The 14,985-nt window shown below is 41.7% G+C and overlaps 1 protein-coding gene across 2 annotated transcripts in view; it reads left to right on the forward strand.

Moving 5' to 3' along the window:
- The window catches only part of spast (spastin), an 81,096-nt gene that overhangs the window by 10,634 nt on the left and 55,477 nt on the right, over positions 1–14,985 (forward strand). The gene's annotated exons all lie outside the window — the stretch shown is intronic.

Raw genomic sequence — 14,985 nt, forward strand, 5'->3', positions numbered from 1 at the left:
CAACCCGCACAGAGGAAATTATTACAATCCCTCCATAGTGATTAAAAGAAGAGTTGATCCCTCGTGGGCAATTTTACTGTGAGCAGCCAGTGAAAGCTAAGTTGACATTGGCAGAGAGTAATGGGGTTCCTCTGTATGCATGTGTGATGTCTGAAATAAAAGTTTTAAAAAATGGATTAAAGCATTCAATCGACTGACCCTATTCTGTTTTTTAGTAAAATCATAATTAATCATTTACTTTACTTAACCCATCCTGTCTAATCAAAAAATCTAATGATTTGCATCTTGAATCTACTCAAACTAAGCATTCATAGCCCTTAGTGAAAGAATCTCCAAGATTCATAATCCTCTGAGTTAAGCAATGTTTCCTTTTTGATAAATGGTCAACCTGTTATCCTGATGCTGTAACACTCTTCAGCTAAGGGAGTCTTTATCCTAGTGTTGATCCTATTAATATTTTTATATTTCAATAAGATCACTTTTTTTTTTCTTTTAAGATCTTAGAAAAGACAGGTCTAGTCTACTTAATCTTTTCTCATAGGATAACGTCCCCATTCCAGGATTCTAACCCAGTGAACCTTGCAGGCAAGGGAACTATATCCATCCTTGGTCGAGAGCGGGGTGCTTGAAAAGCTCGCAAGTCAGTCAGTATCCGAGGAGCAGGATAATTGCCGTTACAGTCAAGAGACCTTCATCAGGAATGAGGATGAAGGGCTTATGCCCGGGATGGCGATTCTCCTGCTCCTTGGATGCTGTCTGACCTGGTGTGCTTTTCCAGCACCCCCACATTCGACTCTGATCTGCAGTCCTTGCTTTCTCTATATCCATCCTTGGATAAGGAGCCCAAAACTGTACACCGTATTCATGATGCCTCATACTTAAAATAAAGCTGCTTGATTCTTTTACGGATTGTTTTTCAATAATATCTAATGTAACATTTCCTTGTTGCTTGTTCGCCCATCTGGTGTTAACTTGGTTATTTGTGTACAAAGGCATCCAGCTTCCTCTAAAGATGGATGAATTCTTGTCTTTCTCAATTTAATAAATATTCTGCTGTTCTAACTTCACATTTTTCAACATTATGCTCTTTCCTGCCCACTCAGTTAATCTGTCACTTCACAGCCTATTTGCTGCATCCTTAAATCTCACTTTCCCACTTAGTTTACAGTTTGCAAACTGGGACATGTTACACTCCGTCTAGTTTAAGTCTTTGATATTGATTGCATTTGGCTGACACCTAGGCACTGATTCTTGAGGTATTCAACAAGTTTCATAGCCTGCTAATCTGAAAATGATCCTTTTATGCTTACTCTTTGTTTTTTGCCTTTTATCCATCCTATATCTGGGGATAATATGTTATTGCTAATCCTAAGAGTTCAAACTTTGTTTAAACAAGCACATCATAGGTTAATAGTAATCTAAAAATATCCACTGATTTCTTGTTACTTTAGCCTGCTGGTTACAAATCTATAAAAGATTTGTGAAACACTGTTTCTCTTTACCTAAAAATCTGCATTGATTTTGCTGTTATTATTTTCCATGAGCCCTTAATAATGGATCCTTAGTGTTCTGTTTACTGCTAACTATAGGATGACTGGTCCCTAGTTCCCTGTTTTCACTCTCCCTCATTTGTTGAACAGCAGTGGTATGTTTGCTCCCTTCCAATCTGTAGGGACGATTCTTTGTATTTATCTGTAACACTGTCTTTAAGAGCATGCACACACACCCACCTGTCCATCCAACCGACTGTCTGGGTTGTCGTCCATCAGGCCCAGGCAACTTTGTCAACCTTTAGTTTCATAATTTCCATGCTGTTGTTTATTTGCTTCTAGTAAATTCTCAAAGTTCCTCAATCTGCCTGTGTTCCTTGCTACTTCTAGAATTTTTACTGTCTTCTCTGGTGAGGTTAGTGACTTTGCCACTTCCTCATTCCCCATTTTAATCCTTGTTTCTTCTGTCTCTAAGTGACCCAAATTTACTTTGCTAAACTCTTTCCTTGCCTGTTGAAGCTTTTACATACCACTTTTATGTCTTTAACCTATTCTGACTGACCTGACTAATTTCTTAGCTATTCTTTAATTCTACTACAAAGCCAAATTCCTGAGGATTGCTCCTCTTTTTGACAGAACTATGAACCTCTTCCAATAATTTGTTAGCCATGGTTGAAACACCTTTTCAATGAGATACGTTCCCTTAAGGGATTAAAAGCATTAATTGTGAATTAACTGTCTAGATGTGAACTGTAGCTTATCTACTTAATCAATTAATCAAGTTTTCCACTTTACCTTTTAGGAATTATCTCATGCGGCAGCTTAGTTTGCTTTGGATTTCAGACCATAGTTTTGGCCTTAACTCAATGACTGTTTTTAAATTTGGCTTGATCTCAAGATTTGAGCACTTAAGTGCAAAATTTTCATACACTTTATGCACTGTGAAAATGTAACACTATCAGAATTATGTTGAAAATTAAATTGTGGTTCAATCTCTCTGGCATAGATAATCTCATTGTACCATTGAAAGAACAAGATTTAGAGTCCTAGAGATATTCTGCATGGAAATGAGACCTTTGGTCCAAGTTGCCCATGCCAACCAGACATCCTATATAAATCCAATCCCATTTGCCAGCACTTGCCCATATCCCTTTAAACCCTTCCTATTCATGTACCCAGTTGCCTTGTGAATGCTGTAATAGTACTAGTCTCCACCACTTTTTCTGGCAGCTCTTTCCATATATGCACCACCCTCTCCTTGAAAATGTTGCCCCTTAGTTCCCTTTTAAATCTGTCCCCTCTCACCTTTAGAGCTATGACCTCTAGCTTTGGACTTCCCCATCCTGGGAGAAATACCTTGCCTATTTATCCTATCCATGCCTCTCATGACCTTGTAAACCTCTATAAGGTCATCTCAGCTTCTGATCTTTCAGGGAAGATAGCGTCAGCCTATTCAGCCTCTCCCTGTAGTTCACACCCTCCAACCCTGCCCACATCCTTGTAAATCTTTTCTAAACCCTTTCACATTTCACAACATCCTTCCTATAGGAGGGAGACCAAAATTGCACGCACTATTCTAAAAGTGGCCTAACTAATGTCTTGTACAACTGCAACATGATTCCCAATTCCAATACTCAGTGCACTGACAAATATTTAAGTTGAGGCCATTACTTATTCCTGTGCTAGCACCATATTATCTTTCAATTTTCATTGCAGTTTGTAGGATTCTGCTGTGTTCAAATTGACTGCTACGTTTCCCTAAAATACACCTTAAAAGTATTAATTGGTTATGACTACTTTGGTCAAAGGTCATAGAAAGAACAGTCAGAGTAGAAGTTCATTCCGTCTTACATTTATAGAACTATGCTAGTTTTTCCTTGCATTTTGTCATGAAAAAATATATTTTGAGGAAGTTGTCTTGCCCTGTGTACGGTTTTAGTTGCCCTGCTGTAGGAAGAATATTATTGACTTGGAAAGGGCATAGAAAAAATTACAAGGAAGTTACTGGGACTGCAGGGTTTGAATTATAAGGAGAGGCTGGGACTTTTTTCCTTGGACCATTGGAGATTGAGTTGTGACTTTAGAGAGGTTTATAAAATAATGTGGGGCATGGATAAGGTAAATGTCAAAGGTATTCCCCTTAGGGTAGGGGAGATCAAAACTAGAGGGTATAATTTTAAGATGAGGAGAAAGATTTTAGAAGGGACCTGATTGGCAACCTTTTTACACAGTGGTTTGTATGTGGAATGACTGCCAGTGGAAGTGGTAGGTACAGATACTGTTACAACATTTTAGAAGATATTTGGACATAAACGTTTGCTATTTGTGTTTAGAGGAATATGAGCTAAGCACTGGAAATAGGGACCACTTTAGTTGGGAAACTTCATTTGGCATGGATGAGTTGGACCAAAGCATCTCTTTTAGTGCTGAATGACTCTGACTTCCAAATTCAATATAAGATGTATTTTATAATGTTGTTCTTGCTTGGAGGCTTCCTTGCTGTTGTTGATTCTCCCACACCGCATAAAATAAGTCCTTGCTTAATGTTCCAATTAAGTTCCTGAAATGTGGAACTTTAAATAGAATATGTAAGCAAATTAGAATTTCCCATATTGTAAAGGCTACAATCAGGTTTTGAAGGATTGTCCCTGGCAGAAAAAAATCCTATAAATTGATGTTCTTTATGTTGCTAAATTGCTATATTCATAACCTTTTAACATAAAGACATAAAAGATATATGCTATCTCTTTCTACATACCTTCAGAACTGCCATCTCCTCAACTCTCTGACTCTTGTCTGACATGGCCTAGCAAGCTGCTCAAGTTATGAGCAAAAAGACAAAGAACTGCAGATGCTGGAAATCAGAAACAAATACAGAAATTGCTGGAAAAAAAGCAGCATGTCTGGTGGCATCTGTGAGGAGAAAGCAGAGTTAATATTCTGAAGAGGGGTCACTAGACCTGTTATCTTTTTGCAGTTTCTCAGCAGTTAGGGATTGGAAAAATGGATACATCACATTAAATATGTTTTATCAGTCATGTACAGAATTAGTGTTCCTCTTTATTGCTCAAGATCAGTGTTTGTATGTAAAAGATCTGTGTTTTCATACCCACAGAGGGACTATTCCATTTGAAATTATTCCCAACAACAAACTTTTGAGTTTTAAAATGAAGTTTATTTAATATCGCAAGCTTATCCCGGATGTTTAAATGCAGTGTTTCACTCATTTATCCCTCAAGCATGGTTGTCAGATGCAGGTGAAGATAAAGCAATATGATTGCATTGGATCATTGTCTCTGTCTCAGTCTTTTTTTTCATGGCAGTCCTGTAACTTCTTAATGAGTTGATTCTGTAGATGAAGTTACATTGTAAAGCAGCGGATTCTGCGTAAGCTACAAGACTTTCTGTGGTTAAATTTCCAGGAGTTTGATGCCTCGGTAAACTTTATGGAAGAGGTTGGAAGGAGACAATCTTCCACTTTTTAAGTCGTTACCTTAAGTCAAATGACATACGCTAGTTTGATGGAACACTATCTGTAAAACAACTCTTGCTGTTATTTTAAAGGCAGACAACAAAATTGCATCCTCACAATGCAATGTACATTAAAAGCTGAGTTGGGTAAGGGAAGCTACCATACTATAGTGAATATTGAGTGTTAGGTAAATATGAATGGCTCTCAATGACTTTCAATGTTTTTGACGATGATGAAACAGTAAGACAAGTCAATTGAAGAGCTGATGTTATTCTGTTGATGGTTTGACTTCAAAGGCACATGTGAATTTCTGGCTGTAAATGTTCATATTTAATGTGCTTAAGATTCTGGAGATTGAAATTCCAAAGATTACATGACTTGCAGCAGACTAAAATTCTGAAAACAAATGAATTGTAAATGTATTGATGTCCTGGACATAATGTACTGCAATGTAAATAATGGGATGGTAGTTTAAAGCTGAATGGCCTCCTGTTCCTATATTTCAAATGGACTTGAGAAATGATTGAAGCATTTGACTTGGTCTTCATTTCTAAGATTCTGATTATGGCAAAGGTACAAATTTCAGAACACCCATTCCCTGCAGGATCTCACTTGTGCTATTTATTACTGATTTAAGAATATATTTACTGAACTAAGTCATACAGTCCTTCAAGGCAATTCCACTCTGATCATCACTGATCTGATCCCTTCAAATCTGTATCATTTGATGCCCTTTTTTAAACAAAATTACACATTTATTAGCAATGCCACAGCTGAGTGAAGCGTTGCTGTCCATAAGTATGAAGGTTAGTTGTACTTGATTTGGAAAAAGCGACTGTTGTACCAAAACTTGTTACAAGGGGGAAGTGAGTAACCAGTGTGCAACAATTTCTTACATTTAAATGTTCACCTAGATGAAAGATCTGGGAAAGGAACAATAATCAGCCTTTGATCTTCTTTGCAATTCTGTGCTTCTCGTAACTGCTACTTAACCTTGAGTTACAATCTTAACATTGAATAGCAGCTCTTTAGAGTCCAGGCTGATATGCTATTCTTTTTGAGAGAAATTCACCATGAAAGTAAGGATTTTATCCTTCACTTAGACAGGCATTGTCAATTCCTGCCTCAGGCGACTGACTATGGGGAGTTTGCATGTTCTCCCCGTGTCTGCGTGGGTTTCCTCCAGGTGCTCCGGTTTCCTCCCACAGTCCAAAGATGTGCAGGTGAGGTGAATTGGCCATGCTAAATTGCCTGTAGTGTTAGGTAAGGGGTAAATGTAGGGGAATGGGTCTGGGTTGGTTGCTCTTCGGAGGGTCGGTGTGGACTTGTTGGGCCGAAGGGCCTGTTTCCACACTGTAATGTAATTTAATCTAAACCACATCTTGAATACTGTGAGCAATTTTGATCTTTTTTTAAATTTAAGGAACAATGTAAATGCATTGGAGCTTTACTAGATTAATACCCAAAATGAGGAGTGAAGAGTGTGGTGCTGGATAAGCACTGCGGGTCAGGCAGCATCAGAGGAGCAGGAGAATTGACATTTCAGGCATAAGCCTTTCATCAGAAAAACCTTAATTAAGGGCTTATGCCTGAAACATTGATTTTCCTCCTCTTTTGATGCCACCTGACCTGCTGTGCTTTTCCAGCACCACACTCAACTCTGTCAGACATCTGGAGGCCTGACTTTCTCGCGCACAAAATGAGTTCGTTGAGAGGAGAGGTTCAATGGACTAGATTTGTTTCCTCGAGTTCAGAAAAGTGAGAGGTGACTTGATTGAAGATGGATGTGGAAAGGATGTCCAGGGTGCATCCTGAACTAGGGATCATGTTTAAAAATTAGGATTGCTCTTTTAGGATTAGAGTCAGAATCATTGAGATGTACAGCATGGAAACAGACCTTTCGGTCCAAACAGATGTCCCAACACAATCTAGTCACACCTGCCAGCACCCGGCCCCTCCAAACCCTTCCTATTCATATACCCATCCAAATGCCTCTTAAATGTTGCAATTGTACTAGCCTCCACCACTTCCTCTGGCAGCTCATTCCATACACGTACCATTCTCTGCGTGAAAAAGTTGCCCCTTAGGTCTCTCTTATATCCTCCCCCTCTCGCACTAAACCTATGTCCTCTAGTTCTGGACTTCCTGACCCCTGGGAAAAGACTTTGTCTATTTATCCTATCCATGCCCCTCATAATTTTGTAAACCTCCATAAGGTCACCCCTCAGCCTCCGATGCTCCAGGGAAAACAGCCCCAGCCTCTTCAGCCTCTCCCTATAGCTCAAATCCTCCAACCCTGGCAACATCCTTGTAAATCTTTTCTGAACCCTTTCAAGTTTCACAACATCTTTCCGATAGGAAGGAGACCAGAATCGCACGTAATATTCCAAACGTGGCCTAACCAATGTCCTGTACAGCCGCAGCATGACCTCCCAACTCCTGTACTCCATACTCTGACCAATAAAAGAGAGCATACCAAATCCCGCCTTCACTATCTACCTGTGACTCCACTTTTTCAAGGAGCTATGAACCTGCACTCCAAGGTCTCTTTGTTCAGCAGCACTCCCTAGGACCTTACCATTAAGTGTGTAAATCCTGTTATGATTTGCTTTCCCAAAATGCAGCACCTCTCACTTATCTGAATTAAACTCCACCTGCCACTTTTCAGCCCATTGGTCCATCTGGTCAAGATCCTGTTGTAATCTGAGGTTACCCTCTTTGCTGTCCACTGCACTTCCAATTTTGGTATCATCTGCAACGTTACTAACTTATGCTTGCATCCAAATCATTTATGTAAATGACAAAAAGTAGAGGGCCCAGCACCAATCCTTGTGGCACTCCACTGGTTACAGGCCTCCAGTCTGCAAAACAGCCCTCCACTACTACCCTCTGTCTTCTACCTTTTGAGCCAGTTCTGTATCCAAATGGCTAGTTCTCCCTGTATTCCATGGGATCTAACCTTGCTAATCAGTCTCAGATGGGGAACCTTGTTGAACACCTTACTGAAATCCATATAGATCACATCTACTGCTCTGTCCTCATCAATCCTCTTTGTTACTTCTTCAAAAAGCTCAATCAAGTTTGTGAGACATGATTTCCCACACACAAAGCCATGTTGGCTATCCCTAATCAGTCCTTGCCTTTACAAATATATGTACATCCTGTCCCTCAGGATTCCCTCCATCAACTTGCCCCCACCACAGATGTCAGGCTCACCATCTATAGTTCCCTGGCTTGTCCTTACCGCTCTTCTTAAACAATGGCACCATGTTTACCAACCTCCAGTCTTCCGACACCTCACCTGTGACTATTGATTATACAAATAGCTCAGCAAGAGGCCCAGCAATCACTTCTCTAGCTTCCCACAGAGTTCTAGGATACACCTGATCAGGTCCTGGCGATTTATCCACCTTTACCAGTTTCAAGACTTCCAGCACTTCCTCCTCTGTAATCTGGGCATTTTGCAAGATGTCACCATCTATTTCCCTACAGTCTATATCTTCCTTGTCCTTTTCCACCGTAAATACTGATGCAAAATACTCATTTAGTATCTCCCCCATTTTCAGCAGCTCTACACGGAGACTGCTTTGCTGATCTTTAAGCAGCCCTATTCTCTCCTTAGCTACCCTTCTGTCCTTTAATATATTTGTTAAAAACCCTTTGGATTCTTCTTAATTCTATTTGTCAACGCTATCTCATGTCCCCTTTTTGCCCTCCTGATTTTCCTCGTAAGTATACTCCTACTTCGTTTCTACTGTTCTAAGGATTCACTCGATCTATCCTGTCTATACCTTTACATATGCTTCCTTCTTTTTCTTAACCAAACCCTCAATTTCTTTAGTCTTCTAGCATTCCCTATACCTACCAGCCTTTCCTTTCACCCTGACAGGAACATACTTTCTCTGGACTCTCGCTATCTCATTTCTGAAGGCTTCCCATTTTTCAGCCATCCCTTTACCTGCGAACACTTGCCTCCAATCAGCTTGCGAAAGTTCTTGCCTAATACTGACAAAATTGAATAGGAAGAAATATCCTCTGAGCATTGAGAGACTTTAGAACTCTGTCTTACAAGATGGTGGGAAGGATTGCATTGAATGTTTTGAAGGCACATGTAGTGTATTATTAGATAAAGGAGCGCTATTGAAATATAATCGGTCATTTCCTTCCATTTCAGGCCCATTACCACTGGGGTCCTCCAAGATCTTCATTAATGCCTCCTATTCCTCATTTGCCACCTGACCCCCCCCCCCCCCCCCCCCCCCCAAACCAACCTTTCATCTGAGAATACAATGTCAGTTTCCACATGAATAAGATTGTAACCAAGCAATCTTGACACATGTGCTGTAACTGATTTGTTATGCTACTTCCTAACATCCAATTCTGAGTGAGATGGATGTTTTTTCAACTACATATTTGGAAGATGCAAGGCATTGTCTCAGCACGTTCTGAAAACATTCTGGTCCCTTGCCACTTATTATTGCTTCAGGCAAACTGTTTGCAACACCAGCATTCTATTCAACCTTGAACTGAGCCTCTGACCAAATTTTCTTGCCATCAGTATGAAGCTGTTGGGGATCAATAGCATTGTCTGTCTTTGCCTCAGTTTAGTGCAAGTTAATACCTTAGCCATACCACTCGTGACTGTATTAGTGTTCACCTGGCTGACTCTTCGTAAATATGAATTCCTCTGAAGTTCCCTGCTGTATCCCCCAACTTGCCTTTTGTTCTTTCACCCACTGATTTATGTTGGGTCCCAGACCGGCAATGCTTTGATTTTAAAATTGATTCTCATCTCGTATCCCTCTATGGTTGTCCCTGCCTATGTTTGTGATCTTCTTTTGATTCTATGACCAGTTGGGAACCCTGTATTCTGTCATTTGTGGCATCTTGTAAATTCAATTTTCATTGCTATTTCTAAGCTGTTAAGCAGTCTCTTGCGTTGATGGTGATGAGATTTACTTTCTCTTTAAAAGTTGAGTGTCTTTGGAACTCCTCCACAGAGAATAGTGGAAGTAGAGAACAGTGGAGGCAGAATTGCTCAACGTCAAGGTAAATGTACATGGATTCTCTTATGAATCAAGAGACTGTGGTTGTTGGGGCTAGATAATAAAGTGGACTGTGGCTTCAACTCCAATCAGCCAGGTTCTTATTGAATAGCAACTAGCTTGAGGGCCTACTCCTGACCTAATTCATATTTTGTATTCTACACTATCTTCAGCATGTGTCTGACATTCATCTGAGATTGTTGATTTCCAGAACTGTAACCCTTGTCTGTCTTTGATCTTCAGCTCTGCTTGCCCATTGATGTCTGATCTGGCTTTCTGAAATCCAATTCCAGTCAAGTTTCAATTTGACCAAAGCTTGCCTGCCCATTCTCAAGTTCCATTAAAGGTTCAAGCTGCCCATCCCCACCACTATCATTGCATTAATTTCTGAAAACGCTTCCTCATTTACTTTCAAATCTCTACTGTCTAGCATAGTAGATGAAATATGACATTGGAAAGTGTAAAGGTAACTGCTTTTGGGGGGGCAGCACAGTAATACGGAATAATAACTTTAGTGACTACCTGGGAAATATTGGCAATGAGAAGGACTAGTGTCCTTTTACAAGTTAACCTGCAGGTACTGCAACCAATAGGGGAAGTAGAAGGAGTGTTAAACTTTTTTAGTTTGAAAGGTTAGACTGTGATTGTGAAAAACTCTAACTGGAAGTGTATAGAGTCTTAGTGAGACCACACAGAGGCTTGACAGAGTAAATGCTGGAAGGACTTTTCCCTCACTGAAGAGTTTAGGACTGAAATGAAGTGCTATTTCTTCTCTCAGGTTGTGGATCTTTGAAATTCTTGATCCCAGAAAACTGTGAATGCTCTTTTATTTAAGCATGTCAAGAATGAGATTGCTAAGTTTTTAGATACTGAAGGAATTGAGAGCTATCAGGATAGGGTAGATTGGTGAAGTGAAGGTTGAAATCTGACCATGATCATGCTCAATGATAGAACAGACTCAAAGCTGCAAGTGGCTTACAGCAGCTCCTATTTACAAGTTATTTACCATGCCACTTTTTGGAGCTAATGATCTGCCAGCCATGTCATCATTCTCCACCTTTGCCTAATCATCATTTGAAGCCTTTACTCTTTCTCAAGCTGCTCATTCATCTTGTACTATCTCAGAGTCATAGTCATACAGCATGGAAAGAGACCCTTCAGTCTAACCAGTCCAAGTTGAACATAATCACAAGCTAGACTAGTCCCACCTGCACTTTCCTGACCCATATCCCTCCAAACCTTTTTTTATTCATGTACTTACCTAAATGTCTATTAAATATTATAACTTCCTTTGGAAGTTCATTCCATAAGCAAACCACCATCTTTTTTAAAAAAAAACCCTCATGTCTTTTTTAAATCTCACACCTCAGGGACAAATGTTAATGGACATCTGGTTTAATTGCTGACCACTAAATTTGTCTGGGCCACAAACCCTCTCATCTAACAAAACTACTCAACAGTACTGGATATAATCTTGGAATGAAAAGCAAACTCTTGGTTCTGTAATTGCAGATCTCTTTCCATTTGCTCTGTCCTTGCCTCCAAGAGCAAGTAGATGACTTTGGTAATCTATTTTCCTTTTTCTCAATATCGCATGAAAACACTTGGCATCCACATCTACTAGCTGACGTCCAGATGTGACTAAATTGTCAAACGGTTTCTCTGACTGACCTACAGTACTGCAATGACTTATAACCAAATGTTGGGAAAACTAAAGCCATTGCCTTTGATCTCTCAAATTCTAATCTGTAACTGCTGACTCCAATCCTCACATTGGCTCAGCTTCAGTTGTTGTCAATTTGACCTTGGATTGAACTTTCAGTTTCATAATCTGCTTCATTACTAACATTCCCTATTTTTACATGGGCAGCATTGTCCATGGCAGGCCTTTGTACACTTGTGATCATCCAAAACTTTGCTTTTGTCCTAAATCTCCACCCTAAACCTGCTGACCTATAAATGGTTGATCAGAGCATCTTTTAAAATTCACATCCTTGTTTTCAAATTCCAAAGGGCTTTGCTCTTACCATTTCTAATTTCCTTCAACTTCGGATACTCCATGACATTCCCCTCCAATTTTGACCCCATGAATAGAGAAACAAAGCATTTTATAAGGGCTAATTTTTGGTTTTTGGGACTCCTTTTTACATTTTCGCTAACTCAATAATTGAGTGATACAGTCAGGTTATTACAAGTGTGGAAAGTATCATTTTATCATACATGGGATTAGCCTCTCACCAAAATCGAATTAGAAAAATTGATCAGTGCCCTGAGCAATGATCAACATTCTGTTTAATACTTTCCTTCGGCTTTAAGTTAACTTAGTAGGCACGACAGTACTTATATGCCTGTTATTTTGTACCAATTTTTGCTTTCAAAATATCTGACAAACTTTTATGCAAAATGTCATCATCATCACAGTCATAGAGTCATGGAAACAGATCCTTCGGTCCAACCCGTCCACGCCGATCAGATATCCCAACCCAATCTAGTCCCACCTGCCAGCACCCGGCCCATATCCCTCCAAACCCTTCCTATTCATATACCCTTCCAATTGCCTCTTAAATGTTGCAATTGTACCAGCCTCCACCACATCCTCTGGCAGCTCATTCCATACACGTACCACCCTCTGCGTGAAAAAGTTGCCCCTTAGATCTCTCTTATATCTTTCCCCTCTCACCCTAAACCTATCATAGTCATGTTTTCTACAGGCTGGTGAGCTCATGCATTTACATCATATATGAACAAAGCTAGAAGACTTTAACATGGCAGTTGCTACCTTTTGTACTGAATCTCAGATCTTAATCTCCGATTTAATTTGAACGGTGGCACAGTGGTTAGCATTGCTGCCTCACGGCGCCAGAGACCTGGGTTCAATTCCCGCCTCTGGCAACTGTCTGTGTGGAGTTTGCACATTCTCCCCGTGTTTGAGTGGGTTTCCTCTGGGTGCTCCGGTTTCCTCTCTCAGGCCAAAGATGTGCAGGTCAGGTGAATTGGCCATGGTAAATTGCCGTAGTGTTAGGTAAGGGGTAAATGTAGGGGAATGGGTCTGGGTGGGTTGCTCTTTGGAGGGTCGGTGTGGACTTGTTTGGCCAAAGGGCCTGTTTCCACACTAAGTAATCTAATCTAATCTCAAATCTAATTGACACGCTTATAATATGCTATTTTTCCATTATAATAGCTGGTACACAAATGCAGCCTTAATCTCCAGAGATTCCACATTTATTTACAAGGCAATTTCAATAGGTCCTTGTTCCTTATTAGCTGGTATTCCTTTGTTGGCAAGTTTAGAACTTCCGCAGCAGCAGTTTTTTAAAAAAACCTTTCCGTTAGGTGCGTAACCTCAACTACGATACGCAGCTCCTGTTCGTCGACTGTGATGGTTTGGAGGTCGCCCTCAAGACGCTGCCTGTCTTTTACCAGGACCTGATCACTGTCTGGAACATGGTTGAATCGCGTCGCGCCTACCCTCCGGCAGGAGTAGTGGCTGTCGTCAGGGAGCCGTTGCTCAGGAATCTGCACCTCCGTACTCGCGGGTTCGAGTGGCTGTCGGAGGGAAGGGCCGTGGCGGCGAGGGCGATCAGGGTCGGGGACGTGCTGGGTGCCAGGGGCCTGGGCTGGACGCTGCCACAAGACATAGCGAGCAGGGCAGCGGTAGACGTCCGGTACGTGGCCACCGCCATCCGACGCCTTAAAACGGCGGTGCTCGGACCCGATGTAGTGCACCAGTTGGAGGACGCTCAGGTGTGCGGTGGGATCCCGTCCGCGCTCACCCCAGCCCGGACGGAATTTCACATTTGCCCCAAGGTCCCGTACTTCCCGCGGGAGCCCGTGCCCCACAACCTGAGTCGCCTCCGGAATTTTAATTTTGTTCCCTTTCAGGGGGTAAAAAGGCGGGCCCTATATAGACTGCTGCTGCACACCGTCCACCTCTTCTCCCTCATCCACTGTCCAGACAAGCCTTGGCGTGCCCATTTGCCACCGGGCGGTGGGGATCCCCAGTGGAGGGCTCTCTATGTGGGAGTCCTCCCCCTTTCTCTCGGGGATCTGGGGTGGAGGGTGCTGCACGCAGCAGTCCCCTCCAACCGCAGATTGCGGTGGTTCACGGACTCCCAGCCCAACTGTTTGTTCTGTGGCGCTGTGGAGTTCGTGGACCATGTATATATTGGGTGTTGGAGCTTTTGCACTCCCTTTTTGATTTTCTTAAAAACCTCCTCCTCTGCTTTTGGTTGCACTTCAGTCCCACGCTCCTGATCTTCGACCACTCGGTACGGAGGAGGGAGGGCAGGTCTGAAGACCTCCTCGTGGATCTGCTCCTGGGCCTGGCCAAACTGGCCACAAACAGGTCCAGGCATCGGGCCGTGGAGGGGGTTGTTTGGGCTGACTGCCTGCCCCTCTTCTGTGGTTACGTCAGGGCCTGGGTGTCCTTGGAGAAGGAGCATGCGGTGTCCACCAATACCCTGGAGTTGTTCAGGGAGAGGTGGGCGCTGCAGGGAGTGGAGTGCATTACTTTCCCTCTCCAACTCTATTTTGATTTAGTCCCTGCCCTCCCCTTCACTGTTTGATCACACAGCATTTGCCCTTTTGTGACTGGCCACTCAGGTGTTTTCCCGTCTTCCTGGTGGTGGAAATTGAATAAAGATGCGTACACCTTGTGTCTCTCACTGTGTCTCACACCTGCACACACACACACCATGGGTACTGGGGAAAAAATAAGCACTACCGCAGTTAGGCGGTAGTGTGGGGGTTATATATTAAAAAAATATATAAAAATAAGCAGGAGTGTGAGCATTACCCTTTGATGTGAAGGGCACTGCTTGTCACTGGCCACTTGGGTGTTTTCCTTTTGGAAAAAACGAAAAAATAAAAAACCTTTTCAGTCATGAGGGAGGGAATTCTAGAATTTTGACCCAGCAACATTGAAAGGATAATGAGATATTTACAAGACAGGACTTGTAAGTGGTAATGCCCCCATTTA

The sequence above is a fragment of the Chiloscyllium punctatum genome, chromosome 3 (assembly GCF_047496795.1).
Source record: "Chiloscyllium punctatum isolate Juve2018m chromosome 3, sChiPun1.3, whole genome shotgun sequence".
NCBI lineage: Eukaryota > Metazoa > Chordata > Chondrichthyes > Orectolobiformes > Hemiscylliidae > Chiloscyllium > Chiloscyllium punctatum.